The sequence below is a fragment of the Montipora capricornis genome, chromosome 4 (genome assembly GCF_036669925.1).
Source record: "Montipora capricornis isolate CH-2021 chromosome 4, ASM3666992v2, whole genome shotgun sequence".
Lineage (NCBI taxonomy): Eukaryota > Metazoa > Cnidaria > Anthozoa > Scleractinia > Acroporidae > Montipora > Montipora capricornis.
The window spans coordinates 15446777-15456776 of NC_090886.1; the positions used below are offsets into that span (position 1 = coordinate 15446777).

At 40.9% G+C, this 10000-nt stretch overlaps 1 protein-coding gene across 4 annotated transcripts in view; it reads right to left on the reverse strand.

Annotated features, from left to right (window-relative positions):
* The window catches only part of LOC138045651 (alpha-(1,3)-fucosyltransferase 11-like), a 37524-nt gene that overhangs the window by 20471 nt on the left and 7053 nt on the right, over nucleotides 1–10000 (reverse strand). The window contains exon 1 of one of the 4 annotated variants that reach the window (XM_068892223.1): nucleotides 20–117. The exons of 1 other annotated variant lie outside the window; for it this stretch is intronic. The gene's annotated coding sequence lies outside the window, so the exon portion shown is untranslated. Of the gene's footprint in view, nucleotides 1–19; nucleotides 160–10000 lie in introns of those variants that run through there. 2 more of the 4 variants (XM_068892225.1, XM_068892224.1) reach the window with 2 other exon arrangements.

Below are 10000 nucleotides of genomic sequence, written 5' to 3' on the forward strand. Positions count from 1 at the left end.
AAATGGTTTGAGCATTTACCTGGTGTTAGAGGAGGAGACGTCGTTATTTCTTTGATCTTTGAAATAACATAACCTACCGGTCAGTATAAAATGCAGACTACAAACCCGACTACAGACTGCAGTTTCCAGATTGCAGATTGGGTTTAAAATGCAAACTAGGTACAAAATGCAAACTGTTGACTGGGTCCAAAACTGACTAACGCTTTGACTGCATAGTGCGTTTCTATGCCAGCGAGATTCTCTTTTGAGTTAACAGTGCTACCAGGGAAATATCTTAGGAAATTTCAAGGTCAACGCGAGTCTCGGTTGCTGAGACAGTGTTTGAGTGGAAATTCGTTCGTGGAGCTTGGCCGGCTAATGGATTAAAATCTTGGTTTGAATTCATGTGTTGAAAATATCAGTTACAAATGGAGCAAAAAACACACCAATAAATATCCAAACGGTTTTCTCTTCCAACAAAGGCCCCGTCCACACGTATCCAGATATTTTTGAATCCGTAACTTTTTGTTCCCACGTACAAAATGCAAACTGTTGACTGGGTCCAAAACTGACTAACGCTTTGACTGCATAGTGCGTTTCTATGCCAGCGAGATTCTCTTTTGAGTTAACAGTGCTACCAGGGAAATATCTTAGGAAATTTCAAGGTCAACGCGAGTCTCGGTTGCTGAGACAGTGTTTGAGTGGAAATTCGTTCGTGGAGCTTGGTCGGCTAATGGATTAAAATCTTGGTTTGAATTCATGTGTTGAAAATATCAGTTAAAAATGGAGCAAAAAACACACCAATAAATATCCAAACGGTTTTCTCTTCCAACAAAGGCCCCGTCCACACGTATCCAGATATTTTTGAATCCGTAACTTTTTGTTCCCAGATTCAAAAATATTTCGATCCACACGTAACGTATTCAAATCGAATTTGCCCGTGCACACGAATCTGAAACGTTTCCGGATTCTCATGGTCATAAAGCTCTCGATAGATGTAGGTCTACATGACGTCTATTCGGCGATAGATGTAGATTTCGCAAGAGAATGTGAAAAGACGGACCGGCGCCACCCTCCTAGCGAATTTGGACCCCGGGTGACTAAATCCCCTAACGGATTTAGTCCCCTATCGCGGATTTGGACCCTTCCATATTACACTTGCATGATAACCCCTCGTATCAATGTCTTCCGGAGGATTGTGTATCATCCTAGAAGAGAGTTAATTTGAAGGCGGTATAAAGTTAGTCCTTCCAAATGCCTGGTTTGGCCGGTCAGTTCTGCCAACTATAGTGATAAATATTCGCAAAGTTTGTTGGAGGAATGTATTGACTGAATGCATAAATGGCGGCCAAAAATGTATTCTTTTGTTTATATGCTAATTAGACTCACAAGGCTCACTCTCAAGCAACCTTTCTTTTGTATTTTGTCCATGCAAACGAGGCTAGTGAGACTAATTAGCACATAAACATAAGTATATGTTTTTGGCCGCCATTTATGCATTCGGTCTATAACTGGCACAAAAAGTGTTAATAAATACTGAATGGATCTGCTCTACTTGCCTAACCTGATGACATCAACAATATGACCTGGCAACAAAAATCAGACCTTATTCAAAATTTCCCTGTCATCTGTACTAGCAACTTTGAACACATGGTACAGCTCTTTATAGAGGATGTATCAAAGAGTAATCTTATGCCTATTGGAGAAATGGTAGACTTATTTTACAGGGTTGAATTCCAGCAAAGGGGATCATGATCACCTCACATTCTCTGCATTACCCACCGTGCTGTTACACAATTATCCAGCTGTTATATCACACTGACTAGTGCACAAAGAAAACTTCAGCCTGCCAATTTTAAACAATCGCGGAAACTTTCATATCCACGAGAAACGACAGTGGCACTTTGATTTTTTTTTATTATCTAGCTAACTGCGAGTAGCGGTTTACAAGATTCCTTATAATTCATTTATTAATATAAGATACCATTATAGGAGCTACTAAGCAACTAAGAAAAGAACAAGAACATTAGAGTGCATGTCCACAAGAATCGAACAAAAGATGGCCACAACTCGAACATGGATTTTGCTCAAATTTTGTCCAAATGTAGCCTAGCTATTATGTGTCTAAATGCAATGTATAGTTTTTTAAGTCACGTGTATTTTTATTTTGGAGAAAATGCGAATTTAAGAGTTCTTGTCGGAATCGCCATTTTTAGTTTCCGCAGAAATTAACGCTTACTTTGCAGGTTCACGTGATGTTTTTGAAATTTGAATCACGGTTTGCATCCGAAATAATTTTAGGCTCAAGACACCCTGGTTTTACTTGACTTAAGGTACCCCTGAAACCGCATCGTTTTTTAACATGCGATAAAGCTCCAAATCTAACAATATTTGCACCGTTAACTCTCTAAGTGATACAAACATTTATTTGGGCAAATGTACACGCTCTGCTTACAGTTCATCAAATTAATTTGGTTTTGACCTTTCGACATCAAACGTCCTAATTTCAATATTCATCGAGCGTCGCACCGGCATCGCGGGGTTACGGGTCCAAACCCCGTTGAAGTCCTGGATTCTTCACCTGATTTCACTCTATTTCAACTTTCCCAGAAATCTCGTTTCTATTAATGATAAATTTAATAACAGCCTTTAATATACGAGAAAGTCTAAACGGACTCTTGAAAACTTGCCCGGTCTTTATGACCTTGATTTGTTTAGCCTCAATGTGCCCGACAACAATAGGCTAGTTTCGAATTGTGCAGCAACAAAGGAACGGAGTCGAGGTTCAGGGAAATAATTTGCATTTTCCTTTGTTTTGAACAATACAATATGCTAATTATTCCCCTGAACCTCGACACTGTTCTTTTGTTGCTGCACAATTCGAAACTAGCCTATTGTAAACAACAGGCAATTTCCACATGCATACGCAGCACATATGACTTTCTCTATAGAGTGTTGTCACGTGACGTTATGGTGGACATGTTGGTGGTCCCAAACAAATTTACCATTTACAAAAAATTTCCGGAAATTTCGGTGGAAATTTCCATCGGGTGAAAAACGTGTTTCATTTAACTCAGTCCGTTCGCTGCCCAGTGATTGCAATTTTAAGCGCCAAAATTTAAAAATGTGGCCGTGAATAGCCTGGAAGTGGTAAGACCTTTCAAAAGTTGTAAATGGAACACACATTTCCATCGGAAAGTTTCCAACGGGAAAACAGGACTACCTTTTCAGAAGTTCCGTTTATTCCGGAAAATTTCCAGTGGAACGAACCAAAAATGTGCGTCCATTTACATCCCAACCGGAATTTCCGGAATTTCTTGGTAAATGGAAAACGCCCATGTTGGTGTCTTCACCTAATCCTCCGGGAATTGAGCTCTATTATCACGCAAACGTTTTCTTTTGTTTTAGGTGCAAAAACAAAGTTACTGATCACGTGAATGAAAACACAACAAATGCAAAACAGCTTAAGCAATATAGCTTCTCATCTTCCCACAATTTTGAAAGCCATCTTCTTCACGAAATTTGCTTCAAAGAAAAGAAAAGCATCGTCTACGGCATCGTTTATCGTCAACATAATTCGCCCGAACAGTTCCTAAATATTTCGATGATACAATAGAAAACCTGCTTCCTCTGGGAAAACGCTGTGCCTTATACGAACAAGTGCACATTGCCGGTGCTCACGATTTTCTTGCGACACTTTTAATTAACTGTAATCTCATTCCCACCATTGGCAAGCCGACTCGTGTCCGCAAAAACTCACTGACATGTCTGTAAATAATCCTGAACAAGTCGCTTCAATCATAGTTAATAGAGAGGACTGGTTTGGAAGCTCGGCAAACATCAAAGGAGCAAACAAAGATGGCAAGATTTAGGTTGGAAAGTCCACGACCGTGCACAATCTTTTGTTTTGCGTTCATACACTATTCATAAATTACGTAACCAACACGTTTCTATTGGTTAGTTCCTCAGTACGGAGTAAACAGCTATTGTGTTTTGTGCACGGTCAAGGACAAAAAAGAGAACAAAAACCTACAACAAAGAAAGTTGTCGGGTTTCATAACCATTCTCGTCTATTAACTATGCTTCAATACAGTGGAAATATCAGCAATCTCAGACTAAGTGATCATTTTTCTCAATTTTGTCTACTAAAACTGTCAAGGAAAAACTCTTTAAACGAGCGAAAAAAGTCCACTTTAAAATGAATAGCTTCAGAAATGACGTTTCCCAAATAAACTGGAATGAAGTCTTGGGTAGACTTTCATATACCGGACTAAAATAACGGAGGACAAAAGAACAATTGTTATCCCGATTAGGCCTTGCTAATTAGGTATTGTCACGTTTCCTTCGTTCTTTTGTTTTATGAACATTAATTATATCGGATCCGGTATACGAAAGACCAGCCGAAGTCATCGAAAATGGAAACAACATATGTTGACAACATATTTTCCTCTTTTTATAAGAAGCGTATAAAAAGCTAAATCCCTGTCGAAACGAACGTTGAAACAATTATTTACCAACTCTCAAGTCTGCAAATAATTTTTTGCTATAAGTCATACGTCAGGCTAGGGACAAGGTTTGATCTGACATGCAGCCACCCTTGATCGGACAAAAAAATAATAGGTACGCAATGCGTTTATGTTGTAAGCCGCTAAGGTAGAAGAGGAGGTGCTGGAAACAAGGGTGTTGAGCTATGATTAATTAAAATCGCAAACTTTGAGAGCGATACTAGATGTGCGTACAAAGAAGTTCACCACAATTCTTAAAATGCATATGGGTCGTCTGAGATATAGTCTTTTGCACGAGGATAAAAAACTGTCTAATACTTCTCTCTACGATTTTTGATTTGATTTTATTTACTTTTTTCTTGATGTTGTTTCAAATCACCAACTGACCTTTTCAGGGCTTGTTAGCCTGGATAGACCACAATGCATCAGGACTCTAGATGGCGTAGCCATTGTGAAAAGTTCAATTCACTGACTAATATATGTCAGTAAGACATTGTTTTCCTGCATTTGATCCAAACACAGATTCATTACCTTGATTTAAGTCTGCACAAACTGTATGAGTAGGATCAACTAATTCGTTAAAATGGATAGAACCTTGATTTATGTTCCCATCACTCCTTTGACTAATATCTGCACTAACTGCTTTTGCTGGATCAAACACTCTAGGCCCAGGGTTCTCCTTGCCATCGTTTGACATTCTCTCAAGAACAGTGCGTGAATATTGTAGCACAAAATTTTAGTTAACCATACTGTCACTTTATTCTCACATCTATACCGCTGTATCAAGCATTTTAATGTTGGTATCTGAATACACTGAGGCAAAAATATGTCATGCATACTAATTCTGGTTCCATTCTGTTCATTCGTCACACCCATTTTCAAGTTGCTGCTGTTTAATTTTCCTACTACACAATACTAAATACAGTATTGGAGTACAAAATTACCAATAAACTGCAATGCTAGCTTCAAAGGAAACAAAATGGCTTCTGACATAATTTTGAAGTACTAAACTATCATTTGACACACTGTTTTGCAATGGCAAGTTCACAGCCATTGGCAGCCTCAAAACACAATCTCGTTTGTAATACTCGCAAGAACATAACATACCATGTGCAGTGGGGATACAGAACAACCTTCGTACCCCCACAAAATAAAGTTGCTTGTAACAAAATAATAATAACAAAAAACTGAAATCGCTTACCCTTCCTATCTCCTGATACAGTAACCATGCGTTTGATAGCCTCGAAGTCGATGGATTTCATCGTACGTAATCGTGATAGAATCGATAGAATCGCATAGCTAAAGGTAAACTCGCGGTCTGAATGGCTATCGAAGAGAGGGTATTTAGCGTGGAATTGCACTTGTAGGATATCGCTGACGTGAGTCAGAAATTAGAAATTTTATGTTTTCTAAAACATTGTCTCCTTTTACAAAGCAAAGACCTGACCGAAGAGAGCAAACATAAGATTTTCCATGTCTTAATTTAACTTATGACTTCCTCGAAAGATTACGAGCAAGAAAATCGGAGAAATCGGCAGCAGTCTATCGCGAAAGTAAAATGCCTGAAGGAAGAGAAAAAAGCACAAGTTCTTCAGCAGTCAAGGAAGAGTTGTAGAGTACGCAGAAGACAAACTAGAGGCCAAAATGGCGGGGGGAAAGAAAGAAAATGCAAATAGAACTTACTTATTATCAATCTTTTTCGAAGGATTCCGGTCCACAGCGAAGGAAGGGGCAATCTGTGATTAATAGACTTTGTATCCGAGACTGAGCCTTAGTCTGTTGAATTTGCGAAGCGTTATGGTTGAGATTTCGCCGACACGAGTGACACGTGTGGTCTATCCGGACAACTGGTAAGTCAAATCTTTAGTTTTTATTTATTTTCATTTCTATGTTGTTTTAGGGTGGTCCGTATAGGGGGTCCGTAAGGGTAGTCCGTGGACCGGTCCGTGAGGCAGTCCGTGGACCCAGTCCGTAGAGGGGTCCATGGACCGGGGGTCAGTGTTTTCAGGTCACCCACCTTAAATGGCTAAATTTGTGGTCGGTATATAATATACTGTAACATTGTAAGCCAATATTCAACGGCGTATTTATAGTTACAGTCGGTGTATAGTTTGTTATACAGACCATAGTTAGTGGCTTAAAATGTTACAGTATATATACTGTGTTATTCACATAATATGTTATTACATGTTATTACATGTAGTGCCTGTTAACGCTCCATTCCAGATCGACTCTGGAAGAAATGTTTTGACTCGAACCATAGTTAATCGAGGTACTGGTTATGAAACCTTAGAACTTTCAAAAGCGAGAGCAATGTTGTTGCAATCGATGTTGAATTGACCGTGACCCTGCACAATCTTTTGTTTTCGCTTCGCACGGGTTCGCAAATCAGTTGCGCACAATTTAATCGAAGGATTTGATTGGTTATCTTCTCGAAAAAAGGCATGTTTTGTGCAGGGGGAGTAACTGCAGAATACCCCGCCACATCGAGTATCTTAAGAAGCTGGCTACGCGGTACGCGGAAAGAAACAAAGTCAAGATGGCGAAGTATCTTTACAAGCTGGCTACGCGGTACGCGGAAAGAATTAAAGTCAAGATGGCGAAGTATCTTTACAAGCTGGCTACGCGGTACGCGGAAAGAATTAAAGTCAAGATGGCGAAGTATCTTTACAAGCTGGCTACGCGGTACGCGGAAAGAATTAAAGTCAAGATGGCGAAGTATCTTTACAAGCTGGCTACGCGGTACGCGGAAATAATTAAAGTCAACATGGCGAAGTATCTTTACAAGCTGGCTACGCGGTACGCGGAAAGAATTGAAGTCAAGATGGCGAAGTGTCTTTACAAGCTGACTACGCGCGCGGTACGCGGAAAGAGTTAAAGTCAAGATGGCAAAGTATCTTAAGTAGCTGGCTACGCGGTACGCGGTACGTGGAAAATTAAAATTCTCAAACACGCCATGCTTCTTTACTCGCAATACATCATGTAGTAATCACCAAAATGTCTCTTAAGCTAAACACTACATTCCCTTCCTTAGTGAAAACAGAACTCAACTTATAACAAACAATAAAAATGTTCAAAGTGCTTAACACAGTCTATTGTCCCGAGATTCATAAACAATCTCAACAATCGCAAAACTCTTCTTCCTAACAGTCTCAACAGTCTTTTATACCTATTCACTTTTCAAGAACAAAATCTTTAAACTTGGCTGGCATCCGTATAGTTCGGTTTGGCCTTCTCCGTGGCTCTGTGGTTGCTGAGGTTTCTGAGGTACCTACAGGCAGGGGTGAGATCACCGGACTCGCTGGGGTTTCAGCTCCCACAAAGTCCTCCGGCTTCTCTGGAGTTTTATAAGGTTTAACAAATGAACTATTTCTCCGGTGTACTACACCTTCGGCTGATTTCAAGGTTAGTTCTTGTCCCTCTTTTGTCTGAACAGTGCAAGGCTCGGTGTCAAAGTTGGGAGTTAACTTTCCGGATGACTTGCTGTTCTTGACAAGGACTTTATCTCCAGGAGTGATAGAGTTATCAAGAGCGTGTCGCCGTTTGTCAGCATACACTTTGCCTGCAAGCTTCTGATTCCAGTCGCGATCTCTAACGCCTTCATCCAGAACACTCTTATTGGGACGTAGTTCCGGTAACTTGGTTTTAACTTCTCTTCCAAACATGGAATGGGGGGTTGTTCTGTATGCTAACAGGAATTTGTTCAATTCTTCTTTCCACTTTTTTCCTTCTACTTCAGCTATTTTGAGTGACTTCAACAATGTTCGGTTCTGGCGCTCTACTTCCTCATTTGCTTGGGGCCAGAGGGGTGGGGATTTTCGATGTTCAATCCCATGGTCAGTTAGAAAAGCTTCAAATTCTTCGGATACAAATTGAGGAGCATTGTCCGACTTAAGACTGAATGGGTAGCCATACCGTGTAAATATGGGCGTTAGCGCCTCAATCATCTTTTGAGAGGTAGTTGTGCGCATGACAACTACTTCAAAAAAACGGCTGTAGTAATCCACTACTACAAGTAGGTTTTCTCCAGAAGGAAATGGACCTAAGACATCGATGGCTACATCTTGCCATGGTCCGGACGGTGGTTCTACGCGCTGCATTGGTTCAGGTGGACAAAATTCTCCCACTACTTGGCATCCCGGGCAGCTCCTGCAAACTTTCTCCGCATCAAAGTCTATTTTGGGCCACCAAACTTTCGTTCTCAACTGGGTTTTCATCTTCATAATACCTTGATGCCCCTCATGTGCTAAACGCAGTACTTCACTTCTGAGACTCTGAGGGATGACGATCCTTGTTCCGCGCATGACTAACTTCCCTATTGTGCAAAGTTCATTCATCACACTCAGGTAATGAGGCATTTTGCATTGAGACCAGTCACCACTTTGTATGTAGTATCTAATACTACACAGTTCAGGATCTTTTTCTGATTCTCTTTCAACTTCTCTTGCAGTCATAGCCATTGGCGTACTTTCTTGTACAATAACTCTAACAAAGTCAGCTCCCTCGCCACTGGGATCTTTCTGATCCATAGAATTCAGCCTTGAAAGGGCGTCAGCGATGTTGGTCTTACCAGGACGGTAAATCACTTTGAAATTGTATCCCTGCAAGCGAAGGACCCATCGCTCTATTCGTGCGGACGGCTTAGAGGACGTGTTATAGATGTGCTTTAGAGGTTTATGATCGGTCTCTAGCTCAAATTCTCGACCATAAACATACAGCTTGAACCTCTCGCAAGCCCATACCAACGCAAGACCTTCCTTTTCTGTCTGGGAATAGCGCCTTTCCACGTCGGTAAGATTTCGCGATGCATAGGAGATCACCCTCCACATGCCATCTTGTAGCTGAGTGAGAACAGCTCCAATACCTGTGGGACCCGCATCGGCTACTATTCGCGTTCTGCATTCGTTCTTGAAGTAGGCGAGTGTATCTGCTTGGGTTAGCAGATCTTTCAACTTCTGGAAGGATTTCTCTTGGGCGTCTTCCCACATGAAATGTTGATCCCTTCTTGTAAGGATTCTGAGCGGTTCGGCGACCTGGGCGTAGTCTGGCAGGAACTTGGCGCAGTATTGTACTAGCCCTAAAAACGATCTGACTTCTGCGGTATTCTGTGGTGGCTTGGCATTTTGAATTGCAGACACTTTCTCTTCACTTGGTGAAATTCCTTGTTTGCTCAAGTCGTGTCCAAAGAATGTTAGTTTTGGAAGTCTGAACTGGCACTTCTTCTCATTCAAGGTCAATCCACACTTTCTGAGACGGCGCAGAACAGCTAGCAGATTCTCATCATGTTCCTGGAGTCCACATCCGTGAATGATTAAGTCGTCAGCAATATTTTTAACTCCTTTGCAACCAATCAGAGCATCCTTAACAATCTTCTGATATTTCTCTGGAGCTGAGGTTATTCCAAACATTAACCTCTTGTAACGAAAAAGACCCCTGTGTGTTATGAAGGTAGTAATCAGACGTGATTCTGTATCGAGCTCTACTTGATGGAAGCCCCATTTCAAGTCCAATTTACT